Source organism: Pseudorca crassidens, chromosome 1, assembly GCF_039906515.1.
Source record: "Pseudorca crassidens isolate mPseCra1 chromosome 1, mPseCra1.hap1, whole genome shotgun sequence".
Taxonomy (NCBI): Eukaryota; Metazoa; Chordata; class Mammalia; order Artiodactyla; family Delphinidae; genus Pseudorca; species Pseudorca crassidens.
In genome coordinates, this window is record NC_090296.1 from 128,044,266 (window position 1) to 128,066,961 (window position 22,696).

The following is a 22,696-nucleotide window of genomic DNA, read 5'->3' on the forward strand; positions in this document are numbered from 1 at the left end:
CACGAGAGATGGCTGGCTAATCCCACAGGTTTACTGGTGGGTGGATAGATCGATGGTGGTCATAGGCTTCCGGGAACACTTTTGGTATTCCCTCAGGGACATTTGGAGGCAAGTGTAGAGAGGGAACACGGGAGCACATCTGTGGCGTGTCTCGCCTGTTTCCCCTCCTTGGTCAATTTACTTCATGGCGGGTCCCTGTGCCAGGGAATGGTTGCCTTCGTGGCACAGTATGGTGTCTTCTCATGGGGGCTGATTTGGAGGCCGTGGGGTGTTTTGTCCCTGTCTGTCCACGTTCTCCCTGTGTTGAAGATGTGAAGGTGTTCCTCAGTACAGCCCTGCATCGGTACTACACCCAGCCCACCTAGCAGTCCCTGAGGATTGCAGACCTTCCCGGAGGTCTTTGGGCAAAACCACGCGGAAAGGGAGTCGGCTGCCAAGGAAAGGCTACAGGTTTCCGGGCCCGAGAGGATGTGTGGTGCGGGGATCTTTTCTCCTGCCACCCGCTGGTGCTTTGAGACTGTGGTGTACGGCGTGCCTGGCCACAGTCCAGAGAAGTCATACCGGTTCAGGTGTCTAGGCTGTTGGCCGGGTTCTCTTGTTGCGCGGCTGTAGGTAACACGTTGCTTCTAGAGGACCTGGGCCTCACGGTTTCACCGAGGTCACGTCACTGACGGACCCAGAGTGTGAAAGTGCCAGGCAGCACTGCAAGAGACCCAATTGCTGCAACAGTTTGCCCCGCCACGTTGGGCATCGTAATGGTTCCCATGCCATTACCTTTGTGTGTACGACAAGGGTAGGTCGTCTGTCCTAACAGCAGGCCAGGAAGTATGCCTGCTGGTGAGTCTGCCTTGATTAGTCCAGGTGTTCCTCACGTGCCCTTGTCGTGGGTCCCTATGAGCCGCTTTTGGTGGAGGCCGTCATATTCGGCCGTGTGCCCTTCCCTTGTGGAAGATCTCTTGATCTTCCGGGCGCGTCCACTGTGTGGAGCCATGTGTGCTTAGAGTTGGTGTGTTCCCCAAAGGTCACCGGCTCTTAGTCTGAGGAGGCACAGTTGCCCTGAGCGTGTCTCAGGGTTTCCGGAAGACATCCTTTAGCTGTGATGGAGGGGAGAGTGCTCAGGAGAGGAATTGCAGGGCCCGAGGCCAGGGTGTTGTTGGACAGCGGGGCTCTTTGTCCTGATGGCGGCACGCTGTGAAGGCGTCTACGCCACATTGCTTTCACATTTACGTGCGGACACCCAGGCACGATGGGCAGCAAATGAACTGTTGAGGGGATATAGAGCACGCATCACTAGATGGTATCGCCCTTTCCCTCGGTGCACCCGTGCACCATCCTCAAGCACGCGTGTGTTCTCTCAGCCCGAGCCAGGTGGACTGCCAGGGACGGAATCCCAGCAGCAGAGCAGCCTGGGGCCATCCGTATAATCCATAATACCTGGTGAAGGGAGGAGGAGGAGTCTCGCAGGGGTGTTGGCGCACATTCCATGAGGATCCTGGTTTAAACCTTGTTGCGGTAAGTGGCACTTCTTTGCTAAAACCTAGAGGTTTGGCCACGGGAACTGAAAACCGGTGCTACAGCCTCATCTTCTGTCTTTTTCCTGGGGAACATGAGCTTCGATGACCTGAGAACTGGCTGCATTTCCTGCCCCATGGCTCAGATCTGGCCGCTTCTGTATGCTGACATGATTCAGCTCACTGGCCGTCCCTTGGTGGAATCTGCAACTTTGCATGTCCGGCGTTTGAGCATGTGCTTGGATCGATGATGACCCCCACAAATGCATTCCTTGGAAATCTGAACAAAATGAGTGAGAAAACCCTACCGTCTCCTCATCAGAACTGAGGTCCAGCACGTGGCTCCCAAAAGGAAAGTAGGGAGAGGTTGAGGTTGCGTTTGCTGCCGTGTGTGTGTACAGCCACGTTGTTCAAGTGGAGGGTTGTGGCCGTCTCGTGGGGAGAAGAGCCATTGGGAAAGGAGCCTGGGATGCCAATCCAGGTGGGAAGGCTAGGGACAGCGTGCCGTCTCTGGGTTCCTTGGTCGAGCCAGGACTTCTGTCCCCTGCCACGGACGAGCATGCGGCTAGGAAAGGAAGCGTGAACCATTGGTGGTCCTATCGACTGCATTTGAGTTCTACAGGCCGCCGCCACCGGCTACTCGTTGCCTTGTGCCCTCACGGAAAGAGAAGTCTATGCTCAGGGTCAGAGCAGGATTCCTGGCCTAGGGCTGGCTCTTTGTCATGTTCTGCTTGGGAGACCAGATGCAGTTTAGGTTTCTCATGATGAGGGGAGAAATCCAATGGGCCATTGTCCCCGGGCAGTTGGCCAAGCTGATGGCTCCTCCTCGGGTTGTTTCCGGCTTGTGTGTGCTGTGTGAACAGGCTAGAAAATGCCTTAGTCAAGATAAGTCACAGCAAGCTTCTTTGGTGAGGGGTGGCTCTGGCATCTTTCCATGACACGTTGGGATCCCGGTGGAGAGGGAAGGGCAAGGCTACCTATAAAGACACATGAAATGGCTGGCTAAGCCCACATGTTTACTTGTGGGTGGACAGATTGACAGAGGCCATAGGCTTCCAGGAACACTTTTGATATCCCCTCAGGAGCATTTGGAGGCACGTGTAGAGAGGGAACAGGGGAGAACTTCTGTGGACTGTCCCGCCTTTTTCCCCTCCTTGGTCGATTTACTTCATGGCGGGTCCCTATGCTAGTGAATGGTTGCCTTTGTGGCACAGTATGGTGTCTTCTCATGGGGGCTGATTTGGAGGTCGTGGGGTGTTTTGTCCCTGTCTGTCCACGTTCCCCCTGTGTTGAAGGTGTGAGGGTGTTCCTGAGTCCAGCCCAACATCTTTACTAAACCTGGCCCACATAGCGTTCCCTGAGGTTTGCAGCTCTTCCCGGAGGTCACTGGGCACAACCATGCGGAAAAAAGGGAGTCGGCTGCCAAGGAAAGGCTATAGATTTAAAGGCGGGTGAGGGTGTGTGGTGCGGGGGTCATTTTTACTGCCACGCGCTGGTGCATCCAGACTGTGGTATCCGGTGTGCCTGGCCACAGGCCAGACGAGTCATAGCGGTTCAAGTGTCTAGGCTGTTGGCTGGGTTCTCTTAATTGCATGGCTGTGGGTCACACATTGCTTCTAGAAGACCTGGGCCTCACTGTTTCTCCGAGGTCACGTCACTGACGGGCCCGGAGTGTGAATGTGCCAGGTACCACTGCAGTTGACCCCATTGGTGCAATGGTGTTCTCCGCCACAATGGGCATTGGAATGGCTCCCATGCCATTTGGTTGCAAGGGTTTCCCCACCACGTTGGGCTTCAGAATGTTTCCCATGTCATTACCTCTGTGTGTGAACCAAGGGTAGGTCATCTGTCTTGGCAGCAGCTCAGGAAGTGTGCCTACTGGTGAGTCTCCCTTGATCAGTCCAGCTGTTCCTCACGTGCCCTTTGTCACGGTTCCCTTCGAGCTGCTTTTGATGAAGGCCGTCATATTCGGCCAAGGCCCCTTCCCTTGTGGAAGATCTCTTGCCCGTAAGAGCGTGGCACTTGTGTGGAAGAATATGTGCCAAGGGCGGGCATGTTCCCCTAGATGGCACCGGCTCTTAGTCTGAGGGGCCACAGTTGCCCAGAGGGTGTCTCAGGGGTTTAGGAAGACATCCTTCTGCTGTGGTGGATGGGAGAGCACTCAGGAGTGGAATTGCAGTGCCCGAGACCAGGGGGATTTTGGACAGCGGTGCTCTATGTCCTGATGGCTGCACCCTCTGAAGGCGTCAGCTCTATGTTGCTTTCACGTTTCCCTGCGGACCCACAGGCAAGATCTGCAGCAAATTAAATGTCGAGGGGAGACAGAGCACGCATCACTGAGGGACATCGCCCTTTCGCTCGGTGCACCCGTGCACCCTCCGATAGAACGCATGTGTTCTCTCACCCCGAGCCAGGTGGAATGCCAGGAAAGGAATTCCAGCAGCAGATCAACCTGGGACCATCTGTATAATCCCTGACACCCGGTGAAGTGAGGAGGAGGAGTCTCACAGGGGTGTTGGCCCGCATTCCATGAGGATCCTGGTTTAACCCTTGTTGCGGTAAGTAGCACCTCTTTCCTGAAACCTAGAGGTTTGACCAAGGGAACATGTGCAACGGGGCTACACCCTCACCTTCTGGCCTTTTCCATGGGAACCCGAGCTTCGATGCCCTGAGAACTGGCTGCATTTCCTTCCCCAATGGCTTTGCTTTGTTCACTTCCGTATGCTGACGTGATTCAGCTCGCTGTCCGTACCGTGGTGGAATCTGCAAGTTTGCATGTCCAGCGTTTGAGCATGTGCTTGGCTCGACGATGACTTCCACAAACGCATTCCTTGGAAATCTGAACAAAATGAGTGAGAAATCCCTGCCGTCTCCTCCTTGGAACTGAGGTCCAACACGTGGCTCCCAAAAGGAAAGTAGGGAGAGGTTCGCGTTGCATTTGCTCCCGTGGGTGTCCACAGCCACGCTGTTTAAGTTGAGGCTTGTGGCCGTCTGATGGGGAGAAGAGGCATTGGGAAAGGAGCCTGGGATGCCAATCCAGGAGGGAAGGCTAGGGAGAGCGTGCCGTCTGTGGGTTCCTTGGTCTAGCCGGGACTGCTGTCCCCTGCCACGGTTCAGCATTCGGGTAGGAGAGGAAGCGTGAGCCCTTGGTGGTCCGGTCGCCTGCCCTTGAGTTCTACAGGCCTCCGCCACCGGCTACTCGTTGCCTTGTGCCCGCAAAGAAACGGAAGTCTGTAGGCTCAGGGTCAGAGCAGGATTCCTGGCCTAGGGCAGGCTTCTTTGCCATGTTCTGCTTGGGAGACCAGATGCAGTTTAGGTTTCTCCTGATAAGGGGAGAAATCCAATGGGCCATTGTCGCCGGGAGGTTGGCCAAGCTAAGGGCTCCTCCCCGGGTTGTGTCTGGCTTGTGTGTGCTGTGTGAAAGGGCTAGAAAATGCCTTAGTGAAGGTAAGTCACAGCAAGCTTCTTTGGTGAGGGGTGGCTCTGGCATCTTTCCCTGACACGTTGGGATCCCGGTGGAGAGAGGAGGGCAAGGCGAATGAAGCAGACACGAGAGATGGCTGGCTAATCCCACAGGTTTACTGGTGGGTGGATAGATCGATGGTGGTCATAGGCTTCCGGGAACACTTTTGGTATTTCCTCAGGGACATTTGGAGGCAAGTGTAGAGAGGGAACACGGGAGCACATCTGTGGCGTGTCTCGCCTGTTTCCCCTCCTTGGTCAATTTACTTCATGGCGGGTCCCTGTGCCAGGGAATGGTTGCCTTCGTGGCACAGTATGGTGTCTTCTCATGGGGGCTGATTTGGAGGCCGTGGGGTGTTTTGTCCCTGTCTGTCCACGTTCTCCCTGTGTTGAAGATGTGAAGGTGTTCCTCAGTACAGCCCTGCATCGGTACTACACCCAGCCCACCTAGCAGTCCCTGAGGATTGCAGACCTTCCCGGAGGTCTTTGGGCAAAACCACGCGGAAAGGGAGTCGGCTGCCAAGGAAAGGCTACAGGTTTCCGGGCCCGAGAGGATGTGTGGTGCGGGGATCTTTTCTCCTGCCACCCGGTGGTGCTTTGAGACTGTGGTGTACGGCGTGCCTGGCCACAGTCCAGAGAAGTCATACCGGTTCAGGTGTCTAGGCTGTTGGCCGGGTTCTCTTGTTGCGCGGCTGTAGGTAACACGTTGCTTCTAGAGGACCTGGGCCTCACGGTTTCACCGAGGTCACGTCACTGACGGACCCAGAGTGTGAAAGTGCCAGGCAGCACTGCAAGAGACCCAATTGCTGCAACAGTTTGCCCCGCCACGTTGGGCATCGTAATGGTTCCCATGCCATTACCTTTGTGTGTACGACAAGGGTAGGTCGTCTGTCCTAACAGCAGGCCAGGAAGTATGCCTGCTGGTGAGTCTGCCTTGATTAGTCCAGGTGTTCCTCACGTGCCCTTGTCGTGGGTCCCTATGAGCCGCTTTTGGTGGAGGCCGTCATATTCGGCCGTGTGCCCTTCCCTTGTGGAAGATCTCTTGATCTTCCGGGCGCGTCCACTGTGTGGAGCCATGTGTGCTTAGAGTTGGTGTGTTCCCCAAAGGTCACCGGCTCTTAGTCTGAGGAGGCACAGTTGCCCTGAGCGTGTCTCAGGGTTTCCGGAAGACATCCTTTAGCTGTGATGGAGGGGAGAGTGCTCAGGAGAGGAATTGCAGGGCCCGAGGCCAGGGTGTTGTTGGACAGCGGGGCTCTTTGTCCTGATGGCGGCACGCTGTGAAGGCGTCTACGCCACATTGCTTTCACATTTACGTGCGGACACCCAGGCACGATGGGCAGCAAATGAACTGTTGAGGGGATATAGAGCACGCATCACTAGATGGTATCGCCCTTTCCCTCGGTGCACCCGTGCACCATCCTCAAGCACGCGTGTGTTCTCTCAGCCCGAGCCAGGTGGACTGCCAGGGACGGAATCCCAGCAGCAGAGCAGCCTGGGGCCATCCGTATAATCCATAATACCTGGTGAAGGGAGGAGGAGGAGTCTCGCAGGGGTGTTGGCGCACATTCCATGAGGATCCTGGTTTAAACCTTGTTGCGGTAAGTGGCACTTCTTTGCTAAAACCTAGAGGTTTGGCCACGGGAACTGAAAACCGGTGCTACAGCCTCATCTTCTGTCTTTTTCCTGGGGAACATGAGCTTCGATGACCTGAGAACTGGCTGCATTTCCTGCCCCATGGCTCAGATCTGGCCGCTTCTGTATGCTGACATGATTCAGCTCACTGGCCGTCCCTTGGTGGAATCTGCAACTTTGCATGTCCGGCGTTTGAGCATGTGCTTGGATCGATGATGACCCCCACAAATGCATTCCTTGGAAATCTGAACAAAATGAGTGAGAAAACCCTACCGTCTCCTCATCGGAACTGAGGTCCAGCACGTGGCTCCCAAAAGGAAAGTAGGGAGAGGTTGAGGTTGCGTTTGCTGCCGTGTGTGTGTACAGCCACGTTGTTCAAGTGGAGGGTTGTGGCCGCCTCGTGGGGAGAAGAGCCATTGGGAAAGGAGCCTGGGATGCCAATCCAGGTGGGAAGGCTAGGGACAGCGTGCCGTCTCTGGGTTCCTTGGTCGAGCCAGGACTTCTGTCCCCTGCCACGGACGAGCATGCGGCTAGGAAAGGAAGCGTGAACCATTGGTGGTCCTATCGACTGCATTTGAGTTCTACAGGCCGCCGCCACCGGCTACTCGTTGCCTTGTGCCCTCACGGAAAGAGAAGTCTATGCTCAGGGTCAGAGCAGGATTCCTGGCCTAGGGCTGGCTCTTTGTCATGTTCTGCTTGGGAGACCAGATGCAGTTTAGGTTTCTCATGATGAGGGGAGAAATCCAATGGGCCATTGTCCCCGGGCGGTTGGCCAAGCTGATGGCTCCTCCTCGGGTTGTTTCCGGCTTGTGTGTGCTGTGTGAACAGGCTAGAAAATGCCTTAGTCAAGATAAGTCACAGCAAGCTTCTTTGGTGAGGGGTGGCTCTGGCATCTTTCCATGACACGTTGGGATCCCGGTGGAGAGGGAAGGGCAAGGCTACCTATAAAGACACATGAAATGGCTGGCTAAGCCCACATGTTTACTTGTGGGTGGACAGATTGACAGAGGCCATAGGCTTCCAGGAACACTTTTGATATCCCCTCAGGAGCATTTGGAGGCACGTGTAGAGAGGGAACAGGGGAGAACTTCTGTGGACTGTCCCGCCTTTTTCCCCTCCTTGGTTGATTTACTTCATGGCGGGTCCCTATGCTAGTGAATGGTTGCCTTTGTGGCACAGTATGGTGTCTTCTCATGGGGGCTGATTTGGAGGTCGTGGGGTGTTTTGTCCCTGTCTGTCCACGTTCCCCCTGTGTTGAAGGTGTGAGGGTGTTCCTGAGTCCAGCCCAACATCTTTACTAAACCTGGCCCACATAGCGTTCCCTGAGGTTTGCAGCTCTTCCCGGAGGTCACTGGGCACAACCATGCGGAAAAAAGGGAGTCGGCTGCCAAGGAAAGGCTATAGATTTAAAGGCGGGTGAGGGTGTGTGGTGCGGGGGTCATTTTTACTGCCACGCGCTGGTGCATCCAGACTGTGGTATCCGGTGTGCCTGGCCACAGGCCAGACGAGTCATAGCGGTTCAAGTGTCTAGGCTGTTGGCTGGGTTCTCTTAATTGCATGGCTGTGGGTCACACCTTGCTTCTAGAAGACCTGGGCCTCACTGTTTCTCCGAGGTCACGTCACTGACGGGCCCGGAGTGTGAATGTGCCAGGTACCACTGCAGTTGACCCCATTGGTGCAATGGTGTTCTCCGCCACAATGGGCATTGGAATGGCTCCCATGCCATTTGGTTGCAAGGGTTTCCCCACCACGTTGGGCTTCAGAATGTTTCCCATGTCATTACCTCTGTGTGTGAACCAAGGGTAGGTCATCTGTCTTGGCAGCAGCTCAGGAAGTGTGCCTACTGGTGAGTCTCCCTTGATCAGTCCAGCTGTTCCTCACGTGCCCTTTGTCACGGTTCCCTTCGAGCTGCTTTTGATGAAGGCCGTCATATTCGGCCAAGGCCCCTTCCCTTGTGGAAGATCTCTTGCCCGTAAGAGCGTGGCACTTGTGTGGAAGAATATGTGCCAAGGGCGGGCGTGTTCCCCTAGATGGCACCGGCTCTTAGTCTGAGGGGCCACAGTTGCCCAGAGGGTGTCTCAGGGGTTTAGGAAGACATCCTTCTGCTGTGGTGGATGGGAGAGCACTCAGGAGTGGAATTGCAGTGCCCGAGACCAGGGGGATTTTGGACAGCGGTGCTCTATGTCCTGATGGCCGCACCCTCTGAAGGCGTCAGCTCTATGTTGCTTTCACGTTTCCCTGCGGACCCACAGGCAAGATCTGCAGCAAATTAAATGTCGAGGGGAGACAGAGCACGCATCACTGAGGGACATCGCCCTTTCGCTCGGTGCACCCGTGCACCCTCCTATAGAACGCATGTGTTCTCTCACCCCGAGCCAGGTGGAATGCCAAGAAAGGAATTCCAGCAGCAGATCAACCTGGGACCATCTGTATAATCCCTGACACCCGGTGAAGTGAGGAGGAGGAGTCTCACAGGGGTGTTGGCCCGCATTCCATGAGGATCCTGGTTTAACCCTTGTTGCGGTAAGTAGCACCTCTTTCCTGAAACCTAGAGGTTTGACCAAGGGAACATGTGCAACGGGGCTACACCCTCACCTTCTGGCCTTTTCCATGGGAACCCGAGCTTCGATGCCCTGAGAACTGGCTGCATTTCCTTCCCCAATGGCTTTGCTTTGTTCACTTCCGTATGCTGACGTGATTCAGCTCGCTGTCCGTACCGTGGTGGAATCTGCAAGTTTGCATGTCCAGCGTTTGAGCATGTGCTTGGCTCGACGATGACTTCCACAAACGCATTCCTTGGAAATCTGAACAAAATGAGTGAGAAATCCCTGCCGTCTCCTCCTTGGAACTGAGGTCCAACACGTGGCTCCCAAAAGGAAAGTAGGGAGAGGTTCGCGTTGCATTTGCTCCCGTGGGTGTCCACAGCCACGCTGTTTAAGTTGAGGCTTGTGGCCATCTGATGGGGAGAAGAGGCATTGGGAAAGGAGCCTGGGATGCCAATCCAGGAGGGAAGGCTAGGGAGAGCGTGCCGTCTGTGGGTTCCTTGGTCTAGCCGGGACTGCTGTCCCCTGCCACGGTTCAGCATTCGGGTAGGAGAGGAAGCGTGAGCCCTTGGTGGTCCGGTCGCCTGCCCTTGAGTTCTACAGGCCTCCGCCACCGGCTACTCGTTGCCTTGTGCCCGCAAAGAAACGGAAGTCTGTAGGCTCAGGGTCAGAGCAGGATTCCTGGCCTAGGGCAGGCTTCTTTGCCATGTTCTGCTTGGGAGACCAGATGCAGTTTAGGTTTCTCCTGATAAGGGGAGAAATCCAATGGGCCATTGTCACCGGGAGGTTGGCCAAGCTAAGGGCTCCTCCTCGGGTTGTGTCTGGCTTGTGTGTGCTGTGTGAAAGGGCTAGAAAATGCCTTAGTGAAGATAAGTCACAGCAAGCTTCTTTGGTGAGGGGTGGCTCTGGCATCTTTCCCTGACACGTTGGGATCCCGGTGGAGAGAGGAGGGCAAGGCGAATGAAGCAGACACGAGAGATGGCTGGCTAATCCCACAGGTTTACTGGTGGGTGGATAGATCGATGGTGGTCATAGGCTTCCGGGAACACTTTTGGTATTCCCTCAGGGACATTTGGAGGCAAGTGTAGAGAGGGAACACGGGAGCACATCTGTGGCGTGTCTCGCCTGTTTCCCCTCCTTGGTCAATTTACTTCATGGCGGGTCCCTGTGCCAGGGAATGGTTGCCTTCGTGGCACAGTATGGTGTCTTCTCATGGGGGCTGATTTGGAGGCCGTGGGGTGTTTTGTCCCTGTCTGTCCACGTTCTCCCTGTGTTGAAGATGTGAAGGTGTTCCTCAGTACAGCCCTGCATCGGTACTACACCCAGCCCACCTAGCAGTCCCTGAGGATTGCAGACCTTCCCGGAGGTCTTTGGGCAAAACCACGCGGAAAGGGAGTCGGCTGCCAAGGAAAGGCTACAGGTTTCCGGGCCCGAGAGGATGTGTGGTGCGGGGATCTTTTCTCCTGCCACCCGCTGGTGCTTTGAGACTGTGGTGTACGGCGTGCCTGGCCACAGTCCAGAGAAGTCATACCGGTTCAGGTGTCTAGGCTGTTGGCCGGGTTCTCTTGTTGCGCGGCTGTAGGTAACACGTTGCTTCTAGAGGACCTGGGCCTCACGGTTTCACCGAGGTCACGTCACTGACGGACCCAGAGTGTGAAAGTGCCAGGCAGCACTGCAAGAGACCCAATTGCTGCAACAGTTTGCCCCGCCACGTTGGGCATCGTAATGGTTCCCATGCCATTACCTTTGTGTGTACGACAAGGGTAGGTCGTCTGTCCTAACAGCAGGCCAGGAAGTATGCCTGCTGGTGAGTCTGCCTTGATTAGTCCAGGTGTTCCTCACGTGCCCTTGTCGTGGGTCCCTATGAGCCGCTTTTGGTGGAGGCCGTCATATTCGGCCGTGTGCCCTTCCCTTGTGGAAGATCTCTTGATCTTCCGGGCGCGTCCACTGTGTGGAGCCATGTGTGCTTAGAGTTGGTGTGTTCCCCAAAGGTCACCGGCTCTTAGTCTGAGGAGGCACAGTTGCCCTGAGCGTGTCTCAGGGTTTCCGGAAGACATCCTTTAGCTGTGATGGAGGGGAGAGTGCTCAGGAGAGGAATTGCAGGGCCCGAGGCCAGGGTGTTGTTGGACAGCGGGGCTCTTTGTCCTGATGGCGGCACGCTGTGAAGGCGTCTACGCCACATTGCTTTCACATTTACGTGCGGACACCCAGGCACGATGGGCAGCAAATGAAATGTTGAGGGGATATAGAGCACGCATCACTAGATGGTATCGCCCTTTCCCTCGGTGCGCCCGTGCACCATCCTCAAGCACCCGTGTGTTCTCTCAGCCCGAGCCAGGTGGACTGCCAGGGACGGAATCCCAGCAGCAGAGCAGCCTGGGGCCATCCGTATAATCCATAATACCTGGTGAAGGGAGGAGGAGGAGTCTCGCAGGGGTGTTGGCGCACATTCCATGAGGATCCTGGTTTAAACCTTGTTGCGGTAAGTGGCACTTCTTTGCTAAAACCTAGAGGTTTGGCCACGGGAACTGAAAACCGGTGCTACAGCCTCATCTTCTGTCTTTTTCCTGGGGAACATGAGCTTCGATGACCTGAGAACTGGCTGCATTTCCTGCCCCATGGCTCAGATCTGGCCGCTTCTGTATGCTGACATGATTCAGCTCACTGGCCGTCCCTTGGTGGAATCTGCAACTTTGCATGTCCGGCGTTTGAGCATGTGCTTGGATCGATGATGACCCCCACAAATGCATTCCTTGGAAATCTGAACAAAATGAGTGAGAAAACCCTACCGTCTCCTCATCGGAACTGAGGTCCAGCACGTGGCTCCCAAAAGGAAAGTAGGGAGAGGTTGAGGTTGCGTTTGCTGCCGTGTGTGTGTACAGCCACGTTGTTCAAGTGGAGGGTTGTGGCCGCCTCGTGGGGAGAAGAGCCATTGGGAAAGGAGCCTGGGATGCCAATCCAGGTGGGAAGGCTAGGGACAGCGTGCCGTCTCTGGGTTCCTTGGTCGAGCCAGGACTTCTGTCCCCTGCCACGGACGAGCATGCGGCTAGGAAAGGAAGCGTGAACCATTGGTGGTCCTATCGACTGCATTTGAGTTCTACAGGCCGCCGCCACCGGCTACTCGTTGCCTTGTGCCCTCACGGAAAGAGAAGTCTATGCTCAGGGTCAGAGCAGGATTCCTGGCCTAGGGCTGGCTCTTTGTCATGTTCTGCTTGGGAGACCAGATGCAGTTTAGGTTTCTCATGATGAGGGGAGAAATCCAATGGGCCATTGTCCCCGGGCGGTTGGCCAAGCTGATGGCTCCTCCTCGGGTTGTTTCCGGCTTGTGTGTGCTGTGTGAACAGGCTAGAAAATGCCTTAGTCAAGATAAGTCACAGCAAGCTTCTTTGGTGAGGGGTGGCTCTGGCATCTTTCCATGACACGTTGGGATCCCGGTGGAGAGGGAAGGGCAAGGCTACCTATAAAGACACATGAAATGGCTGGCTAAGCCCACATGTTTACTTGTGGGTGGACAGATTGACAGAGGCCATAGGCTTCCAGGAACACTTTTGATATCCCCTCAGGAGCATTTGGAGGCACGTGTAGAGAGGGAACAGGGGAGAACTTCTGTGGACTGTCCCGCCTTTTTCCCCTCCTTGGTCGATTTACTTCATGGCGGGTCCCTATGCTAGTGAATGGTTGCCTTTGTGGCACAGTATGGTGTCTTCTCATGGGGGCTGATTTGGAGGTCGTGGGGTGTTTTGTCCCTGTCTGTCCACGTTCCCCCTGTGTTGAAGGTGTGAGGGTGTTCCTGAGTCCAGCCCAACATCTTTACTAAACCTGGCCCACATAGCGTTCCCTGAGGTTTGCAGCTCTTCCCGGAGGTCACTGGGCACAACCATGCGGAAAAAAGGGAGTCGGCTGCCAAGGAAAGGCTATAGATTTAAAGGCGGGTGAGGGTGTGTGGTGCGGGGGTCATTTTTACTGCCACGCGCTGGTGCATCCAGACTGTGGTATCCGGTGTGCCTGGCCACAGGCCAGACGAGTCATAGCGGTTCAAGTGTCTAGGCTGTTGGCTGGGTTCTCTTAATTGCATGGCTGTGGGTCACACCTTGCTTCTAGAAGACCTGGGCCTCACTGTTTCTCCGAGGTCACGTCACTGACGGGCCCGGAGTGTGAATGTGCCAGGTACCACTGCAGTTGACCCCATTGGTGCAATGGTGTTCTCCGCCACAATGGGCATTGGAATGGCTCCCATGCCATTTGGTTGCAAGGGTTTCCCCACCACGTTGGGCTTCAGAATGTTTCCCATGTCATTACCTCTGTGTGTGAACCAAGGGTAGGTCATCTGTCTTGGCAGCAGCTCAGGAAGTGTGCCTACTGGTGAGTCTCCCTTGATCAGTCCAGCTGTTCCTCACGTGCCCTTTGTCACGGTTCCCTTCGAGCTGCTTTTGATGAAGGCCGTCATATTCGGCCAAGGCCCCTTCCCTTGTGGAAGATCTCTTGCCCGTAAGAGCGTGGCACTTGTGTGGAAGAATATGTGCCAAGGGCGGGCGTGTTCCCCTAGATGGCACCGGCTCTTAGTCTGAGGGGCCACAGTTGCCCAGAGGGTGTCTCAGGGGTTTAGGAAGACATCCTTCTGCTGTGGTGGATGGGAGAGCACTCAGGAGTGGAATTGCAGTGCCCGAGACCAGGGGGATTTTGGACAGCGGTGCTCTATGTCCTGATGGCCGCACCCTCTGAAGGCGTCAGCTCTATGTTGCTTTCACGTTTCCCTGCGGACCCACAGGCAAGATCTGCAGCAAATTAAATGTCGAGGGGAGACAGAGCACGCATCACTGAGGGACATCGCCCTTTCGCTCGGTGCACCCGTGCACCCTCCTATAGAACGCATGTGTTCTCTCACCCCGAGCCAGGTGGAATGCCAAGAAAGGAATTCCAGCAGCAGATCAACCTGGGACCATCTGTATAATCCCTGACACCCGGTGAAGTGAGGAGGAGGAGTCTCACAGGGGTGTTGGCCCGCATTCCATGAGGATCCTGGTTTAACCCTTGTTGCGGTAAGTAGCACCTCTTTCCTGAAACCTAGAGGTTTGACCAAGGGAACATGTGCAACGGGGCTACACCCTCACCTTCTGGCCTTTTCCATGGGAACCCGAGCTTCGATGCCCTGAGAACTGGCTGCATTTCCTTCCCCAATGGCTTTGCTTTGTTCACTTCCGTATGCTGACGTGATTCAGCTCGCTGTCCGTACCGTGGTGGAATCTGCAAGTTTGCATGTCCAGCGTTTGAGCATGTGCTTGGCTCGACGATGACTTCCACAAACGCATTCCTTGGAAATCTGAACAAAATGAGTGAGAAATCCCTGCCGTCTCCTCCTTGGAACTGAGGTCCAACACGTGGCTCCCAAAAGGAAAGTAGGGAGAGGTTCGCGTTGCATTTGCTCCCGTGGGTGTCCACAGCCACGCTGTTTAAGTTGAGGCTTGTGGCCGTCTGATGGGGAGAAGAGGCATTGGGAAAGGAGCCTGGGATGCCAATCCAGGAGGGAAGGCTAGGGAGAGCGTGCCGTCTGTGGGTTCCTTGGTCTAGCCGGGACTGCTGTCCCCTGCCACGGTTCAGCATTCGGGTAGGAGAGGAAGCGTGAGCCCTTGGTGGTCCGGTCGCCTGCCCTTGAGTTCTACAGGCCTCCGCCACCGGCTACTCGTTGCCTTGTGCCCGCAAAGAAACGGAAGTCTGTAGGCTCAGGGTCAGAGCAGGATTCCTGGCCTAGGGCAGGCTTCTTTGCCATGTTCTGCTTGGGAGACCAGATGCAGTTTAGGTTTCTCCTGATAAGGGGAGAAATCCAATGGGCCATTGTCACCGGGAGGTTGGCCAAGCTAAGGGCTCCTCCTCGGGTTGTGTCTGGCTTGTGTGTGCTGTGTGAAAGGGCTAGAAAATGCCTTAGTGAAGGTAAGTCACAGCAAGCTTCTTTGGTGAGGGGTGGCTCTGGCATCTTTCCCTGACACGTTGGGATCCCGGTGGAGAGAGGAGGGCAAGGCGAATGAAGCAGACACGAGAGATGGCTGGCTAATCCCACAGGTTTACTGGTGGGTGGATAGATCGATGGTGGTCATAGGCTTCCGGGAACACTTTTGGTATTCCCTCAGGGACATTTGGAGGCAAGTGTAGAGAGGGAACACGGGAGCACATCTGTGGCGTGTCTCGCTTGTTTCCCCTCCTTGGTCAATTTACTTCATGGCGGGTCCCTGTGCCAGGGAATGGTTGCCTTCGTGGCACAGTATGGTGTCTTCTCATGGGGGCTGATTTGGAGGCCGTGGGGTGTTTTGTCCCTGTCTGTCCACGTTCTCCCTGTGTTGAAGATGTGAAGGTGTTCCTCAGTACAGCCCTGCATCGGTACTACACCCAGCCCACCTAGCAGTCCCTGAGGATTGCAGACCTTCCCGGAGGTCTTTGGGCAAAACCACGCGGAAAGGGAGTCGGCTGCCAAGGAAAGGCTACAGGTTTCCGGGCCCGAGAGGATGTGTGGTGCGGGGATCTTTTCTCCTGCCACCCGCTGGTGCTTTGAGACTGTGGTGTACGGCGTGCCTGGCCACAGTCCAGAGAAGTCATACCGGTTCAGGTGTCTAGGCTGTTGGCCGGGTTCTCTTGTTGCGCGGCTGTAGGTAACACGTTGCTTCTAGAGGACCTGGGCCTCACGGTTTCACCGAGGTCACGTCACTGACGGACCCAGAGTGTGAAAGTGCCAGGCAGCACTGCAAGAGACCCAATTGCTGCAACAGTTTGCCCCGCCACGTTGGGCATCGTAATGGTTCCCATGCCATTACCTTTGTGTGTACGACAAGGGTAGGTCGTCTGTCCTAACAGCAGGCCAGGAAGTATGCCTGCTGGTGAGTCTGCCTTGATTAGTCCAGGTGTTCCTCACGTGCCTTTGTCGTGGGTCCCTATGAGCCGCTTTTGATGGAGGCCGTCATATTCGGCCGTGTGCCCTTCCCTTGTGGAAGATCTCTTGATCTTCCGGGCGCGTCCACTGTGTGGAGTCATGTGTGCTTAGAGTTGGTGTGTTCCCCAAAGGTCACTGGCTCTTAGTCTGAGGAGGCACAGTTGCCCTGAGCGTGTCTCAGGGTTTCCGGAAGACATCCTTTAGCTGTGATGGAGGGGAGAGTGCTCAGGAGAGGAATTGCAGGGCCCGAGGCCAGGGTGTTGTTGGACAGCGGGGCTCTTTGTCCTGATGGCGGCACGCTGTGAAGGCGTCTACGCCACATTGCTTTCACATTTACGTGCGGACACCCAGGCACGATGGGCAGCAAATGAACTGTTGAGGGGATATAGAGCACGCATCACTAGATGGTATCGCCCTTTCCCTCGGTGCGCCCGTGCACCATCCTCAAGCACGCGTGTGTTCTCTCAGCCCGAGCCAGGTGGACTGCCAGGGACGGAATCCCAGCAGCAGAGCAGCCTGGGGCCATCCGTATAATCCATAATACCTGGTGAAGGGAGGAGGAGGAGTCTCGCAGGGGTGTTGGCGCACATTCCATGAGGATCCTGGTTTAAACCTTGTTGCGGTAAGTGGCACTTCTTTGCTAAAACCTAGAGGTTTGGCCACGGGAACTGAAAACCGGTGCTACAGCCTCATCTTCTGTCTTTTTCCTGGGGAACATGAGCTTCGATGACCTGAGAACTGGCTGCATTTCCTGCCCCATGGCTCAGATCTGGCCGCTTCTGTATGCTGACATGATTCAGCTCACTGGCCGTCCCTTGGTGGAATCTGCAACTTTGCATGTCCGGCGTTTGAGCATGTGCTTGGATCGATGATGACCCCCACAAATGCATTCCTTGGAAATCTGAACAAAATGAGTGAGAAAACCCTACCGTCTCCTCATCGGAACTGAGGTCCAGCACGTGGCTCCCAACAGGAAAGTAGGGAGAGGTTGAGGTTGCGTTTGCTGCCGTGTGTGTGTACAGCCACGTTGTTCAAGTGGAGGGTTGTGGCCGTCTCATGGGGAGAAGAGCCATTGGGAAAGGAGCCTGGGATGCCAATCCAGGTGGGAAGGCTAGGGACAGCGTGCCGTCTCTGGGTTCCTTGGTCGAGCCAGGACTTCTGTCCCCTGCCACGGACGAGCATGCGGCTAGGAAAGGAAGCGTGAACCATTGGTGGTCCTATCGACTGCATTTGAGTTCTACAGGCCGCCGCCACCGGCTACTCGTTGCCTTGTGCCCTCACGGAAAGAGAAGTCTATGCTCAGGGTCAGAGCAGGATTCCTGGCCTAGGGCTGGCTCTTTGTCATGTTCTGCTTGGGAGACCAGATGCAGTTTAGGTTTCTCATGATGAGGGGAGAAATCCAATGGGCCATTGTCCCCGGGCGGTTGGCCAAGCTGATGGCTCCTCCTCGGGTTGTTTCCGGCTTGTGTGTGCTGTGTGAACAGGCTAGAAAATGCCTTAGTCAAGATAAGTCACAGCAAGCTTCTTTGGTGAGGGGTGGCTCTGGCATCTTTCCATGACACGTTGGGATCCCGGTGGAGAGGGAAGGGCAAGGCTACTGATAAAGACACATGAAATGGCTGGCTAAGCCCACATGTCTACTTGTGGGTGGACAGATTGACAGAGGCCATAGGCTTCCAGGAACACTTTTGATATCCCCTCAGGAGCATTTGGAGGCACGTGTAGAGAGGGAACACGGGAGAACTTCTGTGGACTGTCCCGCCTTTTTCCCCTCCTTGGTCGATTTACTTCATGGCGGGTCCCTATGCTAGTGAATGGTTGCCTTTGTGGCACAGTATGGTGTCTTCTCATGGGGGCTGATTTGGAGGTCGTGGGGTGTTTGTCCCTGTCTATCCACGTTCCCCCTGTGTTGAAGGTGTGAAGGTGTTTCTCAGGTCAGCCCAGCATCATTCCTATACTCAGACCACATAGCATTCCTTTAGGTATTTAGCTCTTCTCGGAGGTTAGTGGGCGCAACCATGTGGAAACAAGGGAGTCGGCTGCCAAGGAAAGTCTACAGTTTTATGGGCAGGAAATGGTGTGTGGTGTCGGGGTCATTTTGTCCAGCCCCCCGCTTGTGCTGCGAGCCTTTTTTCTCCAGTGTGGCTGGCCTCACGCCAGACCAGTTATGCAGGTTCAAGTGTCCAGGCTGTTGGCTGGTTCTCTCATTTCACACCTGTGTGTGACCTGTTGCTTCTGGAGGACCTGGGTCTCACATCTTCTCCAAGGTGTTTTCACTGACGGGTCCATAGTGTGAAAGTGCAAGGCACCACAGCAACAAGGGTTTGCCCTGGTAATTTGGGCCTCTGAATGGCTCCTATGCCATTAGCTTTGCCTGTTGTCCAAGGGAAGCTCCTCTGGCTTGTCAGGAGGGCTGGAACTATGCTTGCTCTTGAGTCCCCCTTGGTCAGTCCAGGGGTTCCTTAGGTGCCCTTTGTCATGGGTCACTATGAGCCGCTTTTAATGGAGGTCATCACATTAGGCTGAAGGCCGTTCCCTTGTGCAATATCTCAGGGCCGACATTTCCCATTGAGGGCGAGTCCATTAAGTGAAAACCTATATGCCAAGAGTGGGTTTGTTCTCTTGGAGGGCAGTGGCTCTTAGGCTGAGGGATCCCATTTCCCCTGAGGTTTTCTGGGGCGTTCAAGATGACATCCTTTTGCTGTGTCAGTGTGGAGGTCACTCACGAGGGGAATTGCAGTGCCGTACTGGGGGTTAATGGATGGCAGCACTCATTGTGCTAATGGCCGCACATTCTGAAGGTGTCTGCACCACGATGCATTCATGATTGGCTGCAGACACACAGGCAAGATGGGCAGCAAATTTAATGTTGAGGTGAGAAAGAGTGCACATCACTGGGTGGTATCGCCCTTTCCCTCTGTGCACCCGTGCACCATCCTCAAAAGTGCATGTGTTCTTTTACCTCAAGCCAGGTGGAGTGCCAGGGAATGAATGCCAGCAGCAGCATGGCACCCTCCGTATAGTCCGTGATACCCAGTGAAGTGAGGACAGTGCGGCAAGGTGATGCAAGGTGAAGGAGTCTTGGAGGGCTGTTGGCGTGAAGTCCTTGAGGTTCCTTATGGAAACCTTGTGGCAGTAAGCAGAACTTCTTTGCAGAAACGTAGATTTTTGGCCACAGGTACTTGTGCACCAAGACTACACCCTCACCTTCTTGGCTTTTCCAGGGGCACCCAAGCTCCAATGCACCGACACTTGGGTGCACTTCCTTCCCCATGGCTCGGCTCTAGACACTCCTGACTGCTGACATGATTGAGCTCACTGGCCCTCCCACGGTGGAGGCTGCAACTTTGCACATCCAGCCTTTGAGCAGGTGCTTGGATCAATGATGACTCCCATAAATGCATTCCCTGGAAATCTGAACAAAATGAGTGAGCAATCTCTACTGTCTCCTCATTGGAACTGAGGTCCAGCACGTGGCTCCCAAAAGAAAATTACAGAGAGGTTCACACTGCATTTGCGACCTTGGGCATCTGCAACCACGTTGTTCACATTGAGGGTGGTGGCCTCCTCATGAGGAAAGAGCCATTTGGAAATGAACAGGGGATGTCCATCCACATGGGAATGCTGGGGACGGCTTGATGACTCTGGACCCCTGAGTCTAGCCAGGTCTCCTGTCCCCTTCTGCGGTTCAGCATGCAGGTGGGTGTGGAAGTGTGAGCCATTGGTGGATCTCTGGCCTGCCATTGAGTTCTATAGGCCTCCCCTGCCCTCTGGTCATTGCCTCATGCCCTCAAGGAAACACAAGTCTCTGCAATCAGGGTCAGAGCAGGAGTCCTGTCCTAGGCCTGGTTTCTGTGTCATGTTCTGCTTTGGAGACAGGATGCAGTTTAGGTTTCTTCTGATGATGGGGAGAAATCAAATGGGCCACTGTTCCCCAGAGTCTGGCCAAGCCCTTGGCTCCTCCTCGGGTTGTGTCCCACTTGTGTGTTGTGTGTAGAGGGGCTGGAAAATGCCTTAGGCAATTCCCTGGGAAATCAAGCTTCTTTGGTGAGGGGTGGTCTGGCACCTTGCTGTGAGGCATTTGGATCCTGGTGGAGAGAGAAAGGCAAGGCGAGTGGGAAATACACGTGAGAGTGTTGGCTAAACCCACAGGTTTACTCATAGGTGGATAGATTGATGGTGGCCTTTAGGTTCCCAGAACTCCTTGGGATGCCTTCAGGCATATTTGCAGACACGTGTAGGAAAGGATTACGGGTACATGTTCATGGACAATCCCCCCCTTTTCCTCTCCTTTGTTGATTTGCTTCATGGCAGGTCACTGGTCCAGCGAATGGTTGCCTTCGCAGCACAGTATTGTGTCTTCTCATGGGGGCCGATTTGGAGGCCGTGGGGTGTTTTGTCTGTGTCTTTCCACGTTCCCCCATGTGTTGAAGATATGAAGGTGTTCCTCAGGAGAGCCCAGCATCATTTCTATGCCCGGTCCACATAGCGTTCTCTGAGGTTTGGAGCTCTTCCTGGAGGTCATTTGGTGCAACCATGCACAAAACAAGGGAGTCGGTGGCCAAGGAAAGGCTACAGGTTTAAGGGCAGGAGAGGATGTGTGGTGCAGGTGTTAGTTTGTCCTGCCACTCGCTGGTGCGGCAACCCTATGGTCTCCAGCGTGCCTGGCCTCAGGCCAGAGAAGTCATGTCGTTTCAAGGGTCCTGGCTCATGGCTGGGTTCTCTCGTTGTGCAACTGTGGGTGACACATTGGTTCTGGAGGTCCAGGGTCTCACGCTTATTCCAAGGTCACTGATGGGCCTAGAGTCCGAAAGTGCATGGTGCTGCGGTCAGTTACCCAGTTGCTGCAAGGGTTTGACCCTCAACTTTGGGCATTGGAATTGCTCCGGTGCCATTAGCTTTGCGTGTGGTACAAGGGAAGGGCCTCTGGCTTGGCTGGAGACCAGGAAGCATGCCTGCTGATGAGTCTCCCTTGGTCAGTCCAGGGGTTCCTCAGGTGCCCTTTGTCACAGGTCCCTTCGAGCCACTTTTAATGGAGGTCATCGAATTCGGCCAAGGGCCCTTCCCTTGTGGAAGATTGCAGCGACCACGTTTCCCCTTGAAGGGGAGTGCAATGTGAGGAAGCGTATGTGCCAAGAGCAGGTGTGTTCCCCTGGTTGGCAGTGACTGTAAGTTGGTGGGGCCCCAGTTCCCCTGAGGGTGTCTCAGCAGTTCAGGATGACATCCTTATGCTGTGTCTGTGGGGAGGTCGCTCAGGAGGGGAATTGCAGGGCCCGTACCAGGGGGTTGATGGACAGCGGTGCTCTTTTTGCTGATGGCCACGTGCTCTGAAGCCGTCTGCCTCATGATGCATTCATGTTTGGCTGTGGGCACACAGACAAGCTGGGCAGCAAATGAAATGTTGAGGCAAGATAGAGCACACATCACTGGGTGGTACGCTCTGTCCCTCTGTGCACCCATGCACCATCCTCAACCGTGCGTGTGTTCTCTCACCCCGAGCCAGGTGGAGTGCCAGTTAATGAATGGCGGCAGCAGCGTGGGGCCTTCTGGATAGTCCATGATACCCAGTGAAGTGAGGACAGTGTGGCAAGGCGAGGCAAGGCAAGGTGAAGGAGTGTCGGAGGGGTGTTGGCGTGAAGTCCTTGAGCTTCCTGGTGGAAACCTTGTGGCAGTAAGTGGAACTTCTTTGCCGAAACCTAGATGTTTCGCCATGGGGACTTGTGCACTGGGACTACACTCTCACCTTCTGGGCTTTTCCCATGGCACCGAGCTCCAATGTCCTGCGATGTGGCTGCACTTCCTGCTCCGTGGCTCGGCTCTGTCTACTCCTGACTGTGGACATGATTGAGCTCGCTGGCCGCCGGTGGTGGAGGCTGCGACTTTGCATGTCCAGGCTTTGAGCAGGTGCTTCGATCGATGATCACTCCCATAAATTCATTCCTTGGAAATCTGAACAAAATGAGTGGGCAATCCCTACAGTCTCCTCATTGAAACTGAAGTCCAGCACATGGCTCCCAAAGGAAAAATAAGGAGAGGTTCATGTTACATTTGCTACCGTGGGCAGCTGCAGCAACTTTGTTCAGTTTGAGGGTGGCAGGCTTCTTGTGGGGAAAGAGCCATTGGGAAGGAGCCTGGGATTCCCTTCCACGTGGGAAGGCTAGGGACAGCATGCCATCTCTGAGCACCTGAGTCTAGCCAGGACTGCTGTTCCCTGCCACAGTTCAGCCTTCTGGTGGGAGAGGAAGCATGAGCCATTGGCGGTACTATGGCCTGCCATTGAGTTCTACAGGCCTCTCCCGCCCCCTGGTCGTTGCCTTGTGCCCTCAAGGAAGCAGAAGTCTCTGCGCTCAGGGTCAGAGCAGGAGTCCTGGCCTACGCCAGGCTCCTTGGTAGATGGGATGCAGTTTCGGTTTCTCCTGCTGATCGGGGATAGTAAACGGGCCCCTGTTGGGCTTCCCTGGTGGTGCAGGGGTTAAGAATCTGCTGGCCAATGCAGGGTATACCGGTTCGATCCCTTGTCCGGGAAGATCCCACATGCTTCAGAGCAACTAAGTCATGCATCACAACTACTGAGCCTACGCTCTAGAGCCCGCGAGCCACAACTACTGAGACCACATGCTACAACTACT

At 55.1% G+C, this 22,696-nt stretch overlaps 2 long non-coding RNA genes and 9 other non-coding genes across 21 annotated transcripts in view; all 11 read left to right on the forward strand.

Annotated features, from left to right (window-relative positions):
- The window catches only part of LOC137232859 (uncharacterized), a 139,756-nt gene that overhangs the window by 79,888 nt on the left and 37,172 nt on the right, over positions 1-22,696 (forward strand). For 2 of the 11 annotated variants that reach the window (XR_010947231.1, XR_010947235.1), the window contains exon 1: positions 14,049-14,187. The exons of 1 other annotated variant lie outside the window; for it this stretch is intronic. This is a non-coding gene — a long non-coding RNA (uncharacterized lncRNA). 8 more of the 11 variants (XR_010947234.1, XR_010947226.1, XR_010947225.1 and 5 more) reach the window with 8 other exon arrangements.
- Positions 1,364-7,642, forward strand: LOC137233426 (uncharacterized). The gene is made up of 3 exons (XR_010947411.1): positions 1,364-1,512; positions 3,926-4,069; positions 6,418-7,642. It is a non-coding gene; the product is annotated as an uncharacterized lncRNA (long non-coding RNA).
- On the forward strand, positions 1,753-1,844 carry LOC137207478 (small nucleolar RNA SNORD116). Its single transcript, XR_010935109.1, has one exon. It is a non-coding gene; the product is annotated as a small nucleolar RNA SNORD116 (small nucleolar RNA).
- On the forward strand, positions 4,312-4,403 carry LOC137207570 (small nucleolar RNA SNORD116). The gene has a single exon (XR_010935160.1). It is a non-coding gene; the product is annotated as a small nucleolar RNA SNORD116 (small nucleolar RNA).
- Positions 6,812-6,903, forward strand: LOC137207460 (small nucleolar RNA SNORD116). The gene has a single exon (XR_010935097.1). It is a non-coding gene; the product is annotated as a small nucleolar RNA SNORD116 (small nucleolar RNA).
- LOC137207574 (small nucleolar RNA SNORD116) lies at positions 9,371-9,462 on the forward strand. The gene has a single exon (XR_010935161.1). It is a non-coding gene; the product is annotated as a small nucleolar RNA SNORD116 (small nucleolar RNA).
- On the forward strand, positions 11,871-11,962 carry LOC137207463 (small nucleolar RNA SNORD116). The gene has a single exon (XR_010935101.1). It is a non-coding gene; the product is annotated as a small nucleolar RNA SNORD116 (small nucleolar RNA).
- LOC137207579 (small nucleolar RNA SNORD116) lies at positions 14,430-14,521 on the forward strand. The gene has a single exon (XR_010935163.1). It is a non-coding gene; the product is annotated as a small nucleolar RNA SNORD116 (small nucleolar RNA).
- LOC137207469 (small nucleolar RNA SNORD116) lies at positions 16,930-17,021 on the forward strand. The gene has a single exon (XR_010935104.1). It is a non-coding gene; the product is annotated as a small nucleolar RNA SNORD116 (small nucleolar RNA).
- Positions 19,444-19,535, forward strand: LOC137207504 (small nucleolar RNA SNORD116). The gene has a single exon (XR_010935124.1). It is a non-coding gene; the product is annotated as a small nucleolar RNA SNORD116 (small nucleolar RNA).
- LOC137207640 (small nucleolar RNA SNORD116) lies at positions 21,978-22,069 on the forward strand. Its single transcript, XR_010935192.1, has one exon. It is a non-coding gene; the product is annotated as a small nucleolar RNA SNORD116 (small nucleolar RNA).